We start from the raw sequence: 18,516 nt of genomic DNA on the forward strand, positions 1-18,516 counted from the left end.
AATGGTGAGGTAACAGGGCGGTGTCACAGGGGTTAACCTTAGGTTTTGAGGTTGTCCTTAGGCGCCAATAGGCCTGGGGGCTGCGTGCTCTTGGTCATTGAGTAGTTAACTAGTTAATGTCTTCCACCTGGGGGTTTTAGCATCTGTAAAACAACTCAGGAAATGTGCATCAGATACTGTTACCTAGGCACTTCACAGAGGAGCTAAAACAGAGGATATGGGGGAGGGGTCTGTCCCTGGGAAGGCCCCATTCGGTTCTGCTTGGTTACACAATAGTATGTTACAGGTGTGCAATATATTCCCTGTGTTGTACAATATATCCTTGCAGCTTATTTTATACATGATAGTTTGTACCTCTTAATCCCCTACCCCTATAACGCCCCTCCCCCTTCCCGCTCCCCAATGACCACTCATTTCTTCTCTATATCTGTGCGTCTGCTCCTTTGTTATATTCACTAGTTCCTCGTACTTTTTAGATTCCATATACAAGTGATATCACACAGTCTTTGTGTTTCTCTGTCTGACTTATTTCACTTAGCATATGGAGGATATTTTGCTATCCAGATTTTCAAAAGCTAGGACTTTAAGAAGCAATGTTGTGGAGACAAGCTGAATATATATTTTTTCTTCTGGGAAAAATTAAGGCTAAATCTATAAGTCTTTGTGCGTAACAGATGGATCTGAGCTTTCTCTATTTCTGTTTAAATAACCTAAAGTAGTTGTCAGGGAGTGAAAGTTGTTCCATGTTGGCATGTCGGCAGGAGCTCTCACAACACTGAAGCTCTTCCGTTTGCAGCCACTTAGGCGAGTCCTACCGGTGGCACAGGGGTAGACGGATAGACCTCCCCAGGTCCGCTGCTGCCATCAGCCTCTGGGCCGGAGCTACCCGCTCGTCGCGATCCCGGGTGCGGAGGGCCCTCCCGCGGGAGGAGCGCGGGGCGTGGAGGGCGTGGGCCGGGGGCGGGGCGAGCCGCAGACTGGGTGCTCGCAGGGAGCTGTCAGTGTCAGGCTCCGGAGAGGAAGTGCTGTAGGTCCCAGAGGAGCGTGAGCCGAGCGGCCGGCGCAGCGTGAGACAGCACATCCTGCGCGCGCCGGGCCCGCCGCCCTCGGGAAGCGCACGAGCGCCGCCGCCGCCGCCGCCGCCGCCGGGGAGCCGTGGCCGCGCTCTCGAGCCCAGTTCCGCCGCCGCCGCCGACCGCGTCCAGGTAAACGGGAGCGGGGGGTCGCGCTCCCTGGGCCAGCGCCTCCGCGCCCCTCCTCAACCCTCCAGCCCCCGGGTTGTCGGCTTCTGGAGCCGCTGGGCAGTAGTGCGGCCGCGGCAGCCGCAGCCGGACCTTGGCCTCGGTCCCCTCCCCGGGCTCCTGCGTGCTCCGCGGCGCCCGAAAGTGGCCAAACCCCGCCCCCCCCCACCTCCCCCGGCAGCGGCAGCCCCTTGCTGCGGCTCTCCCTGCTGAGCCAGGAGGTGAGGGCAGATGAGAAAGCGTGAGTAGTGGTGTCATCACCTTGTGGGCTGGGAGGGGCGTCCCAGTGCGCCCCGCCTCGGTTTTCTCCTGGGGAGCAGAAGGTTAGCGGCAGTGAAATCCGCACCCCTCAGGGCAACCAGCTGACGGCCCCCGAGGGAGGGGGGAGCTGCAGAGGGAGAGGAATGGATGCTGTTTGAGTACATTTTAAGCTGTCTGCAAAGCTCTTAGATGCTGTTGCTATCCGCCAAGTCGAAGGAAGCGAATATACTTCCAGCAAGGCATTAATTAAACACACGCAAGAAGGTGCCAGTTTCTCTCACTGCTGCAAAAAAAAGTGTGGCTGGGGGATGTGTTTTAGTAAACACCTTCGCGGCCGCGTGCCTCTCCTTCCCCCACTCCCACTACCGCATCGCTCTGGCCTTATAAATCCGTGCGTCGTCATCGTAAGGTCAGTGACCCTGGCGACACTGATGGGAACTGAGTGTGCGGGAGTCTCATGACTTGTAATAAGGATGAACAGAAACCCAGGATCAGGACAGGAAATTACTTAGGAAATTAGAGGCTCAGCAAACTGCAGCAGATGGAATATATTCGTTATCCTGGACTCTCCCACATCTAGGTAAGGGGCAGAACAAGTAGCCAGCCATTTTCTTGCCTGGAATGCCTTTCAAGTGAGCATTGTAGACTTATTGTAGTTCAGGGTTGTGCAAAATTGCTTCTAAATATTCCAGATTAGCAGAAAGCATAGCCAACAGTAAGGCATGGTAGCTGCAGAAGACATCATATGGGTAATATTAGCACAGATATGGGTGACTGCCTCTGTATACATTTTCACTGCGGAAGTTATAGAGAAACACGTTGATCAGTATTAGTAAATTTGAAATTTGCACTCAGTGCAAGTTTCGGCATGGAAAAAAAGGACCCAAACTCTGCTCTTCTGACTATGTTTCTTAGTAAAATAAAATCGTACATTGCTACCACTAAGTCATCAAATGTTCTCTTCATAGGAGCCAACTCCCAATCTTTCTTAAGGTTTGAGGATCCAGTGCTCCAAGAGCCATTTCTTTAGAAAATCTTCTAGCATCATCATTGGTATGTTTAATTAATATAGTTGGGGGCCCAATGCAGGCTTTTTTCAGCTTGTGCAGCTCTGGGCCCCATTTTTGGCCCATAACATCTTCCACATCTCTCTTTTTCTTCCCTGTGTCAGGCACTGATGCACCCTGCTTCCTCTCTCTTGGACCTCAGGGTTGCTGAGCTTTTTTCTTCCCTGTGTCAGGCACTGATGCACCCTGCTTCCTCTCTCTTGGACCTCAGGGTTGCTGAGCTTCTGCACAGTGCCCTGGAGGAGAGGGATGGTTCAGCCCCTCCCCACACCCAGCCTTTCCTTCTCTCCTACTAGAAATAAGTCCTGAAGCTTTTTTGGTGTTACAGGTCTATATCATTAGGTATAATCACCACTAGAGATATGGGCAGAGAAGATAAACTCAACCGACAGAAAAGTGGAGCAGAGTTCTCACAAGTGGTGGTCCCTGGCCCCTAGTTTCTAGTGAACGGAGATAGTAAGAAGAAGTCATCAGGCATTTCTCATCATGTTTCATGTCTAAGAGGGGGCTCTATGAACTTTGTTCCCACCCCTCCTACTTCCCCAAAGATTCCTTCCAGAGTCTACATTTAATAAATGAGCCTTTTCCTTGACTCCAGTGCTGAGTCAAGTAATTCTTGGAGATAAAGCCTGGGTGCTGCTCTGTTCATGTTCAAAACAACCATGTAGACGAGTCTTGTAAAATACATGCCAAGTTTTTAAACCCAGCCACGTCTCTTAGCACAGACTATGTGTACAGGCTTCATCAACAGTTACATCAGTGGGCCACTCATCCTCCCTGGTCACCTTGTTTCCTTCTGTCACCTAATAGCATCAAATGTAAAGGTCACACACATGCATTGCAAACTTAAGGATATTCTTGCATCACCTTGTTCTCCCGATACTTTGCCCCATCAAATAAAACAAAGGTTGATAATAATATTCCGAGCACTTTAGCAGTGCTCAGTACATTTCCTAAATGTATTGCACTGCCTTTGCTGAATGTATTACATCACCAATACATTTACTACAATGTACTGAGCACTTGACCAGGCATTGCACTTTAAACTACTTCTCGTGTATTAACTTCTTTAATCCTCACAAAAATCTGATGAGGTAGATATTATTTGTAATCCTATTTGACAGGCAAGGAAACTAAGACACGAGGATGTCAAGTAACTTTCTGAAAATTGCGTGGCTAATAAGTTGTAGAGCCAGGATTTGAACCTGGGCAATCTGCCTGTACTCTTCTATAGGACAGTTTATATTGGTTAATTTTCATATATTGAATACCAGGCTCTTATGTTATCTCATTTCAATCCCTATATTAATCTTATGAAGTAGACATTATTATCCATATTTTACAGATGATGAAAAACTGAGTTAAGTGATATACTTAATACATAGCAGAGGTAGGATTCATATCAGGTCTGACTCTAAAACCAGTAGTCATCCATTTTAGCTAGCGTCCCCTATGAGAAACAAAAGCTGAGCTTGTCTGTTTCTTTTGGGTGTGTTGCCCATTTTCCTTGTGAGCCATTGCTGTTTCTTTTAAGCCTTAAGTGTAGCCATACTTTTTTGCCAGTTGATTGGTAGATGTGGATGATATGGCAAAACCAACGTAGGACCATAGCTCTTTTGAAGTCAGATATTGCCTTCGTTCTGTCTCCTTAATGAAACTAGTAATTCCCCATAATACTTTGTGGATCTCAAATACCATGTAAATAGTTGTTCCACTGATCAGGGATCCCTTTTACTAGAAACTGTTGCGTCTTCTACATTCCCTAGAAAATGTGAGAAAGTATGTTCTTTTGGGGACTTTGCTGGGACCGTGAACTTCTAGGGTTCACTTCTTTTGAGAATTAACTAAAGTTAACTTCACTCTCATTACTATGAAACTTATAAACCATTGCCCAGGTCCGTGTAAAAAATGAGTCCTCTTGACTGGGAGCTCTTCGTTGGTACCCAGGACTTGTTTCCTTTGCTTCTCTGCTGGAAGCCTGGCACCAGACTGTCAGCGTGAAGCTTACATTGTAACATAGACGCCACTACCCAGGTGCCAGCTGAGGAGCCACATGTTTATAAAGCATCTCCTGAGTCTTTGTTTAGAGGAGTCTTCTGTTTTTTCTGCGGTACGCGGGCCTCTCACCGCTGTGGCCTCTTCCGTTGCGGAGCACAGGCTCCGGACGCACAGGCTCAGCGGCCATGGCTCACAGGCCCAGCCCCTCCGCGGCATGTGGGATCCTCCCGGACCGGGGCACAAACCCGTGTCCCCTGCATCGGCAGGCGGACTCCCAACCACTGCGCCACCAGGGAAGCCCTAGAGGAGCCTTGTTAAGCAGGAGTCATAGGCACCATGGAGGGCAGGCATATGAGAGTTTTCAGGTGGTCATTGAATCCGATATAATTGATGCAAAATTTTATGCATTTGTGCTAAATGCAGCTTTCTAGGGAAAGACTGGGTATTTGTGACTAAAAAGAGATTAAGGACCACTGGTTCAAGTGCACTGTTTAGGAAGGGGGAGGAGCAGAGGCCATTCTGCTGAAATGCGTTGGAAACAAGGCAAACTATCCTGTTAGAACCAGCCAAGAAAAAATGTTCTTGGCTATCAGGACATTGCTGGTATTTCGCTACAGAGGCATGCTACAGTGCCCAGGTCCAAGTACAACATATACTAATGCATGCTGCAACCAAGTGAGGTCTTGAGGACCTCAGGCAGCCCTAGCACTGCTCGCCGTTCACTAGGCACTTACCCTTTTCACACTTAGGGTTCATCGAATCTTCCCAACATCCCTGTAAGGCTGACATTTTTATCTGCATTTGACAAACAAGGAATCAGATGATTGGAAACATTAAGCCACTCGGTCAAGGCCACATGAGGCCAGTTAGTAGAAGGGCTGGGTTTCAAATGTAGGTTGGCCAGAGTCCAAAGCCTGTTTATTCCCTTCCCAACATATTTCATTGTTTCTCTATGTGGGACGCCAAAAAGTACTGTTTAGTGTAGCTTTTCATTGTGGCAGGACAGAGTTCCTCAAGAACACTCTAACATGCTGATAGGAAAAGCCTAAATGTGTTATCAAACGGGAACAAGAAAATTAGACATTTCTCAGCGTGGCAGAGGATAAGCGAGCCCTGCTTTCCCTTGAGGTGTGTGCTCGTGCCCCACACATTTGATTCTCAGGTGTGCCCAGGTATCTTGCTGAGCAGCGAATGCATAGCAGTCTGCAACCAAGTCCAGAGAATTGATTGGTTGGTTTTGCCGGGCTAGCTACAAGACTTCATTCGTTGCAAAAATGAACTTACTTCAAAGCTGAGTTGTAAGCTGTGCGGTGGTGTTCTGGGGCTTACTTGATATAGTGGCTTCGTCGTGATCCGGAACACTAACTTGGTACTTAGTCCTGGGGGGACCTCTTTTTACCAGATGACCTACATGTCCTTTAGTTTTCGGGTCGTGTCAATCTGGCGATCCATTTTTGGGTACAGACCAGCTAATGCCATCGGTGTGGCAAACACATAAAGCAGAAATTTATGTTAGAGTCAAGAGCATTCTTTATAATAAAAATGAGTCTCAGGCACTGTAGAGGATGGCTGCCTTTGATCAGCAGATTGGCCTGGGAACAGACACCAGTGTGCTTCATTATGCGTCAACCTTTTTTCTCTCCTGTAGCCTCTAAAGGTTTTTAAAAAGTTTACTGCTCCCTCACCCCCACACATTTTAGGTTGGTATCTAACATTTTTATTGTTAGTTTAAAGAATCACAATGAATATAATTTCCATAATATTGTAAACTTTGACATTTAAAAATAAAATGATGACATCATTCTTTGAATCCAAATTAAAATCTAAGTGCTATACCAACCTCTGTTTAAAAAGTACCTGAAGAAGCTCTTCAACAAAAGGGTATTTTTATACCCTGTGGTCAAGCATCACAGTAAGATTTGGGTTTCCTTTTTTTTCCCCTGGTAATGGAGGTGGGAAAGGAGGCCCTGAATGATCGTACAACCACAGGTGTGTTCTCTGGTTGGTCAGTTTTTGGAAAGCCTACAGACAGAAGTTCTGGATCTCAAAATTACGATGTTATTAGCTCATAATAACATTCCTGCATGCTCTTTAGAAAGCCTCATGGATGCCAGCGGCACACGATGCCAGTTTGAAGAGCACATATTTATCTAGCACAGGTGCTGTGGGTTACAGTTCACTGCGGGGCCCGTGCCGGGAGTCGGGTCCATGGCCTTCGTCGGTGTGGCTCAAACTCAAGGTGGCAGGGCCAGAAAGAACAGCAGAGCCACTGGTCCCATCTCTTGCCCTCAGGCAGGTGACTGTATGGATAGTTGTCTTTCTTCTATTTAGGGATTTACAGGAAGAGATCTGTCCATTCCAGTGTTTTTAGATCACTGGTTCTCAGCCAGGAGTGATTGTCCTTCCCAGGGGACATTTGGCAATGTCTGGAGACATTTTTGGTTATCACATTTGGGGAGAGAGGGTGGCTGTAGGCATCTGTAGTGGGAAGGATCGGGGTGCCGCTGGACAGCTTACAATGCACAGAACAGCCAAGGTTAAGAAGCCCTGCTTTAGATGTTCTGGTTTTCTATTGAAATCTTCCCTGCTGTAATTTAAGTCCATTTCTTTGGTCTTCTATAAGATAAGAAGAGCATAACATTTAAAAGGCAGCATAAGGGAAAGGAAAGAAAAAGCCTGATATTCCACTGACTGCCTGTGTGAGCCTCAGTTTCTTCATCTGTGAAATGGGGATAACAATACTTGGCTTGCAAAATTATTGTAAGGATTGCAGATAATGAGAGTACTGGATCCAATATGTGGTACATGCTCAATGCGTGGAAGATATTTTTTTATTATTCAACAGCCATGATATCACTCTCTAGCCTTCTCTTCTCAGGGACTTGTGTGATCTTGCCCTGCTTTGAACCAAAGGTATGCTTTTAAAAAATGAATTATGCTATGTACCTGCCTCCTTCCACTTCAAGACACTAGGCTTCCTGAGGCATCCTTTGTATCTTTCAGCAGAGGGTCTTACACGTGGTAGATCTCAACGAGCTTTGTTGACCTGAAATATTAGCCGGAATAAATCCCACTTAATTTTCCTTTTATTATAAGATTTAATTCTTTCCCCCGTGGATTATTTTAATGTGTTCAGTAAAACATTCACTTCCTTAAATGTAGCCGCTATTGCACGTCTGGGCCCAATATGGACGTGGGCTTGGTAATGCCTAGAATTCTGGAAGCCTTGCCTTCCTGAATCAGGATCACATTGAACATTTCTGCTGGGGGAAGGGCAGTCTTGAGGAAAATAATCTTTCATTCTAGAAGTGACGTGTAGGATGGTTTGAGTCTTGTGTTTTCCTTTATGAGTCCCTTGGTCTAATTCTTTTGATCTGGCTTTGATCTGACACTCTCTGAGCAGGGCAGTACTTGGGTTCCTTTCTGGGAGGGGGAGGGGAAATTTTGATTCATTTGTCAGATTTCTATTTTATGCTAATATCTAGAGTGAAACCAAGAGTAACACATGTTTTTTAAATAGCTCTGATGAATAAATGATGACAATATTTTATATCCTTTGCCTATAGTTTCCCTTGTACGGTACGATTTTCCCGCTCTAACTTGAAATAGTACCCATTTCTTTGTTTGACAAGCTGGAGGTTTTAGTAATTGAAATGGAATGAAGTTCTCTCCTTTTGAAAGTAGTTTAGATCCTGTTGTGCACATATGTAAGCCTTTAAAAGTTGATCAAGTTGTTGAATGTTATAGTGGGCCCATGTGGAGAGGATGATCATGGGATTCTGTCTCAGAATCAGCTTGTGGGATTTTAGTCGTTGCTGGGTTTGGGTGGCTGAAAGGGTAGAAGGCCCTGTGGGGAATGTGTGTTTTGACAGTGTCCCCTTTTAAAATGAAGCGTGTCTCCTGTTTCACCATCCCCCCCATTAGTATCAAAATAGCAAGGGGTTGTGGGAATTGGTGTGTATTTTGTGGGAGAAAGAATAACAGAAAACTTCTCTGCTTGTTTCCTTGAAAAGTGTGACTTTGTTCACTTTCAGAAGGTATAGGTTACCACTGGCTCCGAAAGAGGATCCTCTCTCTTTGAATGTTTTCAGGCTCAGAGGAAAGTGAGAGTCTATTTACCTAAGTTAAAATGCCAAACTAAATCTCCCAATGCAAATATGGACCACCCAGGGACTTTGTAAAGGCCAGGTTTGGGGTTTTGAATACAGATTTTCCTGCTTCCTCTTTTAAGCTTTTTAATATTTTTCGAATGCTGCTGAAAAGTAATTGGCATATCAAGCAAGGATGAAATCTCATATCTTTTGCCATGAACTTTAAAGGGGGGAATTGTACTCATTTCCTTTGAGAGCCCTTTGTTTTTCAAAATAAAGAAATATGAATTACTAAAATTTGAAGGCCAAGTTGTAGATTTCAGTTTAAAGTAGATAGAAAAGTTGGGTTACAAAACAGTTATAGGAGAGGAGAAGGATACTCTCTTCAAATGTTCCCTTTCCCAAGTACATTGTGCCTAGACAGAGCCATTTACCTCAGTAAACTGGGTAGAACTTTGCTTTGGGGGATGGGCGAGGGTATTGGAAACATCACCTCAGTTAGAAAACAAAATTCAACTGAGTAAATTTAAAAAATCTTATTGGGGGCTTCCCTGGTGGCACAGTGGTTGAGAGTCCACCTGCCGATGCAGGGGACGCGGGTTCGTGCCCCCGTCTGGGAGGATCCCACGTGCCGCGGAGCGGCTGGGCCCGTGAGCCATGGCTGCTGAGCCTGCGTGTCTAGAGCCTGTGCTCCGCAACGGCAGAGGCCTCAACAGTGAGGACCCGCGAACCGCAAAAAAAAAAAAAAAAAAAAAATCGGTTTTTTTTTCAGCAAAATATGAATTGGGTAGCATCCCATCTAGCAGATAGAAAGGAGCTCTGAAGAGCTTTACAAAATGAAAGACCGCTGTAGGCAGAAGGGAGCAAGACAAGGAAGTTACTAGGGAAAGAGTGGATTGTTTGTGGCAAGGTCACGTTCCTTTAGGGGATGGCAGGGTCTGTGAGGCAGGTTACCTGCTTAATGCTGATCAGTAATTCCGGATACACCAGTTTAAGTCTCTACACCCAGGAGAGGTTGAAACTGTAATTAAGTTAGGTATTAAGACTCAGTGTGGTGATGTGGGTTAGCACAAGTGACTCTGTTTGGGGCCTGTTGTCTCTCTCTCTCTCTCTCTCTTTTTTTAATAACAATTCCTGCCTTTTGATCAGACTCTTAGCTTTACTGAGAGATGTGATCAAAATTTAAGGCATTAGCACCACTCCCAGCTACCGCTCTGAAGTTCTCATGTTTTTTTTTTACTCATCCTCTCTGTGGTATTCACAGGTCACAAGTTCAAGTTCACATTTTTTACATCGGTCATTTTCTTTGCTTCTTTTCTGAAATTCCAGTCTTAGAGAAATCATTTGCTTGGTGGTTGGCTGCTGCGAACATGCATTTAAAGCTTTTGTGAGAATGCATCGTGCCAGGGAGATTACTATGATTGTTATACGCAGGACGATTCCCAATGTCTGGAGTGCACTTCAGAGCCATGGTCCTCAAGACCCAAGTGATCAAAATCTGTGAAGTCAAAGAAAGACCCCATTGAAGGAGTCACTTTCTTAAGCCAACTGACTTGCTCAGTGATCTTATACAGCTGAGTTTCAACTTCCCCAGAAGTGTGAATACGGGTACAACAGGTGGTGGTGACCATAGCACAGACACCTAGTTCAGCTAAAAGACAATCAAGGGCTATCCTATTATCAGGACCGACCTTGGCCAGAGAGTCTAAGGATTTTTCTCGGGCAGCTCTTGCTTTAGAAGTGGATTCTGCAATGTTTTCAGGAGTTAAGGAGAGATTCTTAATCATAGCTTCATTTGTACTCACTCTGAACCAGGGAAGTAGGGACCTGCCAACAGAAGCAAGTCCAGAATCATGAGCATCTGGTAGGTCTTTTCTAACTCAGTGATGTGAATTCAGGAGAGGTGACCCATGAGCTGTGTCAGTCTGTGAACAGTTAGGGGCACAGTTAGGTTACCTAAGAGGTATTGCCCAGTTATATGCCAGCCATCCAGACACTCGTAGGCCCACGGAGAATAATAACCACTACAGACAAAGGTAAATCCCGAGGGGACACAAAGCACTCCCGCTAATGTGGCACTGTCGATGAATTCATTCGAAGGGATTGTTGCATTTACCCATTCAAGACAAGAGTCAGTTAGGTTCCAGCGCATTTGGGAGGTGAATCTCCTAACCTGAAATAAAAAGTTGCTCTAAATTCCTTGCAAAAATGCGTGCTGCCGGTGAGATCTTTTCATGTTTGGGGGAAGATCTGATTTAGATCATCATAAGAATGTGAGTGTGCAAATGTACTACAGTTTGTGTAGGTGTTTATGTCTAATTGGTCAAGTAGAGTTATCAGTGGAGAAAGTTAAAACAAGCACTGGCTATAAAAGTTGGACTCTGTAAGTGCCTTCTAAGGGGAGTCAGTTATAGTTTGTGGTGACGTTGGGAATAGAAGAATAATTGGTCACAGGGAGGACTAGGGGGTCTCTAGCATCGTGGACAGATCAGAGATTTTGATGACAAATGCAACAGTCTGAAAGATTATCCCCCTTCACAATGGCCCGGAAGATAACAGATGATGGCGTTATCTTTCCAGGCCAATGCCAGAGTGAAGGAAAGACAGGGAAGAAGAAAGGGGTTTATGTTTACTTAAAGTATGAAGGCTTGATCTGGTGTTTGGTAGAAGCAGTCTATCTTGATGTTGGCTACTTCTCTTCCTAGTCAATTTGGTTTGCAGGTCTCCAGTGTTTGTACAGGACCAGATATCAGGTGGAGCCTTCTTAAGCTTTGAGATATGTACCCAGGGATCAGTGCCTTTTAGTTTTGCAGTGGTGTCAGCAGTCAGGAGCACTTGGTAAGATCCCTTCCAGCTGAGTTCAAGAGCTGTCTTCCTCTGATGATGTTTCCAGAATACCCAGTCACCAGGCTCCATACTGGCCAACAGGATCCTTTGAATTGGGATCTGGGAGAGCTTTTTTTACTCTGTTGGTGATAAGGTTCAGCAGAAGACATTAAAGACTTACAGTAGCTGGTCATGTTAATGTGAAATAACAAGGAATCAACAGAAAATTGGTACACAGTAGACACTGGCCTGCTGGTGACTATGTCACGCGCAGTAAGTTTATGTTTCCCTAAAGGGGTACTGCGAATAGTCAGCAAAACCAGAGTCAATACCTGAGGCCAAGGGACTCTAACGATTTGAGCAAGTTTGGAGGTTTTGAATTTGAGGATCCATTACTTCTCTCAACCTTGCCTGATGATTGAGCGTTACAGGGACAGTGACGATTTCAAGAAGTTTACAAGGTTTTGTTAAAGCTTATATGATTTGCCCAGTGAAGTGGTTACCCCAGTTGAAGATTGTGGAAGGTACACCTCACGTGGGAAACACGGTTTCTAACAGTTTCTTTGCCACTGTGAAGGCATCGGCCTTGCAGCAGGGGAAGGCTTCAATCCATCCAGAAAACACACACACGGTAAGAAGAACATATTGATAACTCATGCTAGGTGGCAGTTGAATGAAGTCCAGCTGCAGGTGTTCAGAGGGTCCAGAGGGAGGAGGTTTGTGGCCTCTGGGAACAGACATAGTTTTTTCAGGATTATGGACCTGACAGGTCAGACACTGGTGGTAAACTGTTTTCATAATTTTATAGAAGGCCCTCCACCAGTGTTTATTCCTGATTTCAGTCATTTTACTTGCACCATGGTGGGTGAAGGAATGCAAAAACCGAAAAATGGGGTTTGCCAGGGAGTCAGGAAGAGCCAGGCACCATCTGGGTTTCCTGTAGCCCTGACCGGTCATTGAATTTACAACCATTGTTTGCCCATCGTGATTCCTCTGACTCAGAAGCAGGCTGTTGCCTGTTGCAAGGACATCGGGGTGGCAAAAGTCTGGAACAAGGGCTCTTTTTTTTTTTTTTTTTAATTTATCTATTTATTTTGGCTGCATTGCGTCTTCGTTGCTGTGCGCAGGCTTTCTCTAGTTGTGGTGAACTGGGGCTACTCTTTGTTGCGGCGTGTGGGCTTCTCATTGTGATGGCTTCTTGTTGACAGGACATGGTGTCACGAAATGGGATGTTATTACCTCGAGGTCTTGGGGCTGACCTTCTTCAGGTGGGGGTAGTAACGTAGCAGGATTAAGGACCTTATAATGTTTAGATGCAATTTAGGTGGTGAAAGCAGAAGGATCTCATAGGAGGTTAGTCTGTTTGCAGAGAAATGTTGAGTCAATTCAGAATTAAGAAGACCTCGGACAATATGAGGAATTTGTAAATAAATGTCATTTCCTAGGGTTAAATCTGCTGAGGCTTCTGCTAACTTTGCAGCTACAGCCTTAAGGCAGTTGGGATAGGTACGAGCAACTGTATCGAATTGTGTCCCGTAATAAACACTAGGCCTATGCTTACCGTGTTCTTGTGTGAGCATTCTCCAGGGGTTGGTTATCTCTCTCTTGTACAAATAAGGGGAAAGGTTTTGAAGTTGGGTGGCCCTGGGGCAGGCGGTTCTTGCAGCACTTGTTTTAGTTTGATAAAGGCCTGCTCATTTTTATCTTCCCCAGGAAATGGTTCAGGGACTGAGTTTTTAGTGAGTTCATAGAGCAGGAAAGCCACGAGAGAAAAATTAGGAGCCCATAGTCTGCAATAACCAGCCAGGCCTAGGAATCCACAAAGTTGTCACTTAGGTGTTGGCCTAGGGAATTCTTGGATTAGCTTAATTCATTTTGGAGACAGCTGGATTCCTTCAGCGCTTAGATTATGACCTAGGTAATGAGTAGTGTCTGGAGATAATTGTAATTTTTCCTTGGAGACTTTATGTCCTTTTTTAGCTAACTGTTGTAGCAAGTAAGTGGAATTCTTTATGGATGCCTCTTTGGTAACTGAATATAGCAAAAGGTCATTTATATTCTTACTGTAGAAGGGTCGATTTCCTAGGAACCTGGAGGGTACATAAATTTTGGTGGAGCACTTGGGAAACATCAGAAGGGGCCTCAGTGAACCCTTGAGGCATGCCTGTCCAGGTATATTGTTGACTGTTCCAAGTAAAGATACATAGATAGTGGCTGTTGGGGTCCCCAAGGATGCTGAAGAAGACAAAGCTCCACAACGGTGAACCATCTTGAGTCTGATGGAACTTGTGACAAAGGATTTTGGGGAATGGAACAGCTGGAAAATGGGGAGTCTCGTTAATAGCTTTCGAGTCCTGGACAAATCGCCATCCCCACCCATTAGGTTTTGGGACTGATAAGACCAGGTGTTACAGGGGCTGGTACAGGGCATGGTTAGCCCCTGTGTGAATTGGTCTTCTGTTATTGGTACGAAACCTTGTGTGGTCTTAGGTTTTAATGGCTATTGAGTCAGTTTAGGAAGAGGTTTAGATATGTTTCTCTGAATTTTTATAGGCTGTGCACTTCTTATTCTCCCAGTGTCAGTGTTAGAGGTAGCCCACAGATTTTCAGGCACCTCGATTAAGTTAGAGGTCTTTTGCTGGAATTCTTCCTCTTCTGTATCAAGGACAGATTGTAAAGAACATAAAAGATCAGGTTTCGGTTGGTGAGGACATTCTAAGGTGAGGTCTCCGTGAGAAGCAAAATTTACTAGCCCTTTTAATTTAGAAAGGAGATTGCTACCTAATAGATTGACTACAACTGTATCACATAGCAAAAAGGAATGTTTTTCAGTGAAAGGTCCCAGAGTCATTTGTACTGATTGAGATAGAATTTTATTAGATACCCACTGTGGAAACTTCTTTTTCACTCCAAAGCATTTGTTGTCCTCTGGGGTTTAGAGTAGAGTGTAGCTCTGGTATCTATCACAGTTTGGCAGGGTTTCCCATTAAATTTTAATTTCCCCTTGGCTATGTAAAGGAATTACTGGTGGCAGTTTACCAGAGAATCTGTCGGAGTCCTGTCAACTCTTGGAGGGGCCCATATGAGGGCCCTGCTTTGGGGGGAAGATATGAGAGAATTTAAGTTGATGTTGAAGAATTTTTACGGGATCAATGAGAGCAATCTTTTTTCCAGTACCCCAGTTGATTACAATTGAGACATGGATCCCTGGGCCAATGTTTTGATGATGGACCCTCTTGGAGGGTGCAGTGTGGGAGGCCCAGGTATTATTTTAGGTCTCTGGCCTTGGAACTACTGTAGTTGTAAAGGCTAATAGTTTGGCAGATTTTTGTTTACGGTCTTATTCCAAAGTCCTTTCAAAGTGCTCAGCAGTGGTCATGAGTTCAGTCAAACCAGTGGCCTCCTGTCCTATTTTCTGCCTTTTTATCAATCTGCTAATCTCAGGAGATAATCCATTTACAAGTTGGGCAACTAGAGCAGGTTGGGTGACATCATATATTGTATGGAACCCAGGATGCCTTAGGAAGAGAGCTTCCAGTTGGGTTTTGAAGTCGGCCACAGATTCATTTTTTGTTTGCATGTTTGAATAACAGACCAATCATCGCGGGCAAGGAAGACTCTAGGAATGGCTCTTAGAAGATCAGCTGCATTTTGCAAGCTTTTTCTGCTCCGTAAGGGGACCGTGATGAAGATCGAGGATCTCAAATATCATCAGTAGGGTTACGCCATCCTGCTTCTCGCATATGGCAGCCCCAGATCATAGGCTCCAATGAGGACTCTAAATACTTCAGAAAACTTTTGGGGATCCTCCGTGGGTTTAGGAAATTCTTTAATTATGGTCCTTAGCTTGGTCTTTGTCCGAGGAGTGAAAGATACCTGGGGAGGATCTCCTGCAGCCTTGGATGGGTGGTTTATTTTAAAAGGTGACTGTCCAGGGTGGAAAGGCAGTTTAGATAGAGAATTAGAGAGCATGAGCGCTCAGGTAAAGGTGGATAGAGGGGAGCTGTGGGAGTTGCGTGTCTTACTGTCTTTTAGGTACCTCTTGCATCTTTTTAAAGTTTTAATTAGCCTTTTGCAATGAATTTTTTAATGATGCTGTTTTGGAATCTTGAAGCTTTTTGGAAGCTTCTGCATACCACTTGAAATAGGTATCCCATTCTGTTTGTTGATTTGGGAACTCTTGCTTTCAAATGTACTTCTTAAATGAACAGTCAATCTAATTGGAACATTTCCTATCATGGCCATTGTAATTCTAGGTTGTTTTTAGTAAGATTTTGCAATTTTTGTAGATATATACAGTTTCCAGGACTATAGTTCTTAGAGAAAGTGAGCAGGTGTGCCAGAAGGTGGCATGCTCAACTCTGGCACTTAAAGATTCCCCCCCCCCCCTTTTTTTTTTTTTTAAGCTAGGTAGGTCTTGGGTCTCTCTGAGCCAAATTAATACCTAAGAGGGATGTGCTGGTAGACCGGGGATTGTGTGGCGTTTTACAATATACCTTGTTGGATGAAAATTTTCTTGGGTTTAGTGGGTGACCTAGTGTCAGTCTAGCCATTCTGTGACCAACTTATCTAGCACAGGAGTCTTAGAGTAAGGTAGCACTCTGACAGCTTTTAAGTTCTCAATCCAGGCCCACCAGTTTTGCACCTTTTGGCTTCTGAGATTCCATTAGCGATAGCCTGTATCTGTATAAACGAGATAAACAAACAATGTGCGCATTAAGACACCAGCAGCACCAAAGACATGTTCCTGTGGACTGGCCTTGTGTGTACCACCAGCAATTCTCAGTGTGATACTGGGGACTGGGGAAAGGACTGAATCAGCAGGACCCCAACAGATAGTGACTGCAGACTAGGATTCCAAATAAATGAGGAATTGCAGACTGAATCACCAGCAGCTCCCAACATGGAACTAGGGATTTTAGTCAAATAGGGAAATGTGGATTGAAGCAAGGGTAGTAGGGACTTGGGTTCCAGATGGAACTGTCTGCCAGCTGAAGGTGACCGGCTAAGCCCTGGACTGGAAAGTCAGTTAGATTGGGACCTCTACACAAAGACAGCAGAGCTGAGAACTGAGAGGAACTTACAGCCCTCAGAGATGATGAGAAACAAGAGAATTCAGAGGATTTGTGGGTACCATGCCTGTGTTTCTCATCATCCCTGAAGCTGTGAAAAGTTTCTTTTGAATCCCACTGCCGCCACCAAGTCTGTTAAAAAACAAAATTCAACTGAGTAAATTTTAAAGATCTTATTGGCTTTATTCAACACTTCATGCATCAGGCTGCATCCCATTTACCTCACTAGTGCCGAGAAGGTAATTCCAGATTGACTAGTTTAAGATTCTGCTCCTGGGAGGGATTGAAACTTTAATTAAGTTAGGTATCAAGTTTTGGTTTGGTGACATAGACTTAGCACAGGTGACTCCATTTTGGGCTTGTTGTCTCTTTTTTTTTTTAACACCCCTTGACAATGTCAACCCCATCATTGCCTTCCTAAACACTGGGAAGGTAGATCTGGGCAGCAAGTGGAAAAGAATATTTTGTAAACTCTTTGGGGAAAATTCAGAATGAAAGTTACTTTAACCAGGACACGTGTTCTGACAACCATATGTTTAATAATGACAGTGCTTTCTTAGTCTTTACACCTGTTAAAGAAAAATTTATTCATAATACTTGTTAAAGAAATGGTAAGGCAGGCTTTATTCAGGGTGACTATGTGTCGTGATAGATATTAGGACCACTGCGATGGGGTTTTGCAACGGGGAGAAAGATTGTGCTCAACTCTGAATACAAGGACAGTTGGGAATTTATAGCCAAGTAGCCGGGTGGGGATCAGTGGATGGAAAATTATTAAGAGGAAACATCAGGGATAAGGGCAGGGATTCAGGCTAAACGAACCTAATAAGATTCTTGATAAAGGCAGGCCAAGGTAATCAGCTATCACTTGGGAGGTGGTGGGGTGTGAGGAATCCCATCAGATATCAATCAGGTGCTGGAGTTCAGATACCGCGGGTGAGGGATTCTGGCTAAACTGACTTCTCAGGACTCTTGCTAAAATTGGGCTCTTGAGAACACGCCCACAGACTGGGCCTAGTTGAAAACCACTCGGAGGAACCTGTCTAGGGTTTGGTCAAGGACAGAGTCTAGTCTTCGTGACACCCTTTTCAGAGGGCAGTCCCCAGCAGGCTTGGGTGGGGGGTGGTAAAGGAGGGTACTGGAAGCTGCCAACACCAAATCAAGAAAGGTGAAAAGTAACCAGAATGCTGGATCATTGGAGTGTGCTGGGGCCATGGGAGTGTACTGATAGGGTTAGGCTGCATCATGTTTCAATAAAAAACAACTCCCAAACCTGAGCGGAGGAGCACAATGAAAGATTTTTCTCACTCGTGTTACATGTCTAGTGTGGGTCAGTAAGGGGCCCGGGTTACCATGTTCACTCAGAGACTTATGCTGAGAGAGGTTTCATCTTGGTAAGTGTGCCCTAGTCCCTGACATTTCATTAGCCAGAGCAGATCAGACGGCTGTCCTTGACTGCACGGGGGTTGTTAAGCCTGGTCCTGGAGGAGGGGAATAGGAATGTTTGTAATTAATCCACATGACTGGAAGGGAGGGGCTTGCCTGAGTTCTGCCTACTCGGGCTGCTGACCACATCCCTAGGCAGCTCACTGAGATCCAACCACATGTGTAGTGGTTTCAACACCCAACTTTAGTAGCGCCTGAAAGAATGCCCATTGAGAATATAAGGTGCATCAAGGTCCTGGAATCAGTGGGCTTAGAAGTCTAGATTTTATGATAACGAATAAAATAAATATGTGTAGGGGTGATGTATCTTCCTTCAGTAGTTTTTCAGTTCTAGTCCGGAACATTCTGTAGTCCTTAGGGAGTGGCAACCACGAGCCAGACTTGGTGCTTCCGTAGGCACATGAAGATGAGCAAGGTATAGACCTAAGGGGCTGATGTCTAATCAGAGAAAAGTAGGAAAGTTTAATATCCGTAACATAGGGTTTTATGTTATCACATATATCACATGGTTATT

General features: G+C 44.9%; 1 protein-coding gene across 5 annotated transcripts in view; it reads left to right on the forward strand.

Moving 5' to 3' along the window:
- The first annotated feature begins 927 nt into the window (after window positions 1–927).
- The window catches only part of DYNC1I1 (dynein cytoplasmic 1 intermediate chain 1), a 331,990-nt gene continuing 314,401 nt past the window's right edge, over window positions 928–18,516 (forward strand). For 3 of the 5 annotated variants that reach the window (XM_032642848.1, XM_032642850.1, XM_032642849.1), the window contains exon 1: window positions 928–1,205. The gene's annotated coding sequence lies outside the window, so the exon portion shown is untranslated. The remainder of the gene's footprint in view (window positions 1,206–18,516) is intronic. The other 2 variants (XM_032642846.1, XM_032642847.1) reach the window with 1 other exon arrangement.

The sequence above is a fragment of the Phocoena sinus genome, chromosome 9 (assembly GCF_008692025.1).
Source record: "Phocoena sinus isolate mPhoSin1 chromosome 9, mPhoSin1.pri, whole genome shotgun sequence".
In the NCBI taxonomy this organism is placed as follows: Eukaryota; Metazoa; Chordata; class Mammalia; order Artiodactyla; family Phocoenidae; genus Phocoena; species Phocoena sinus.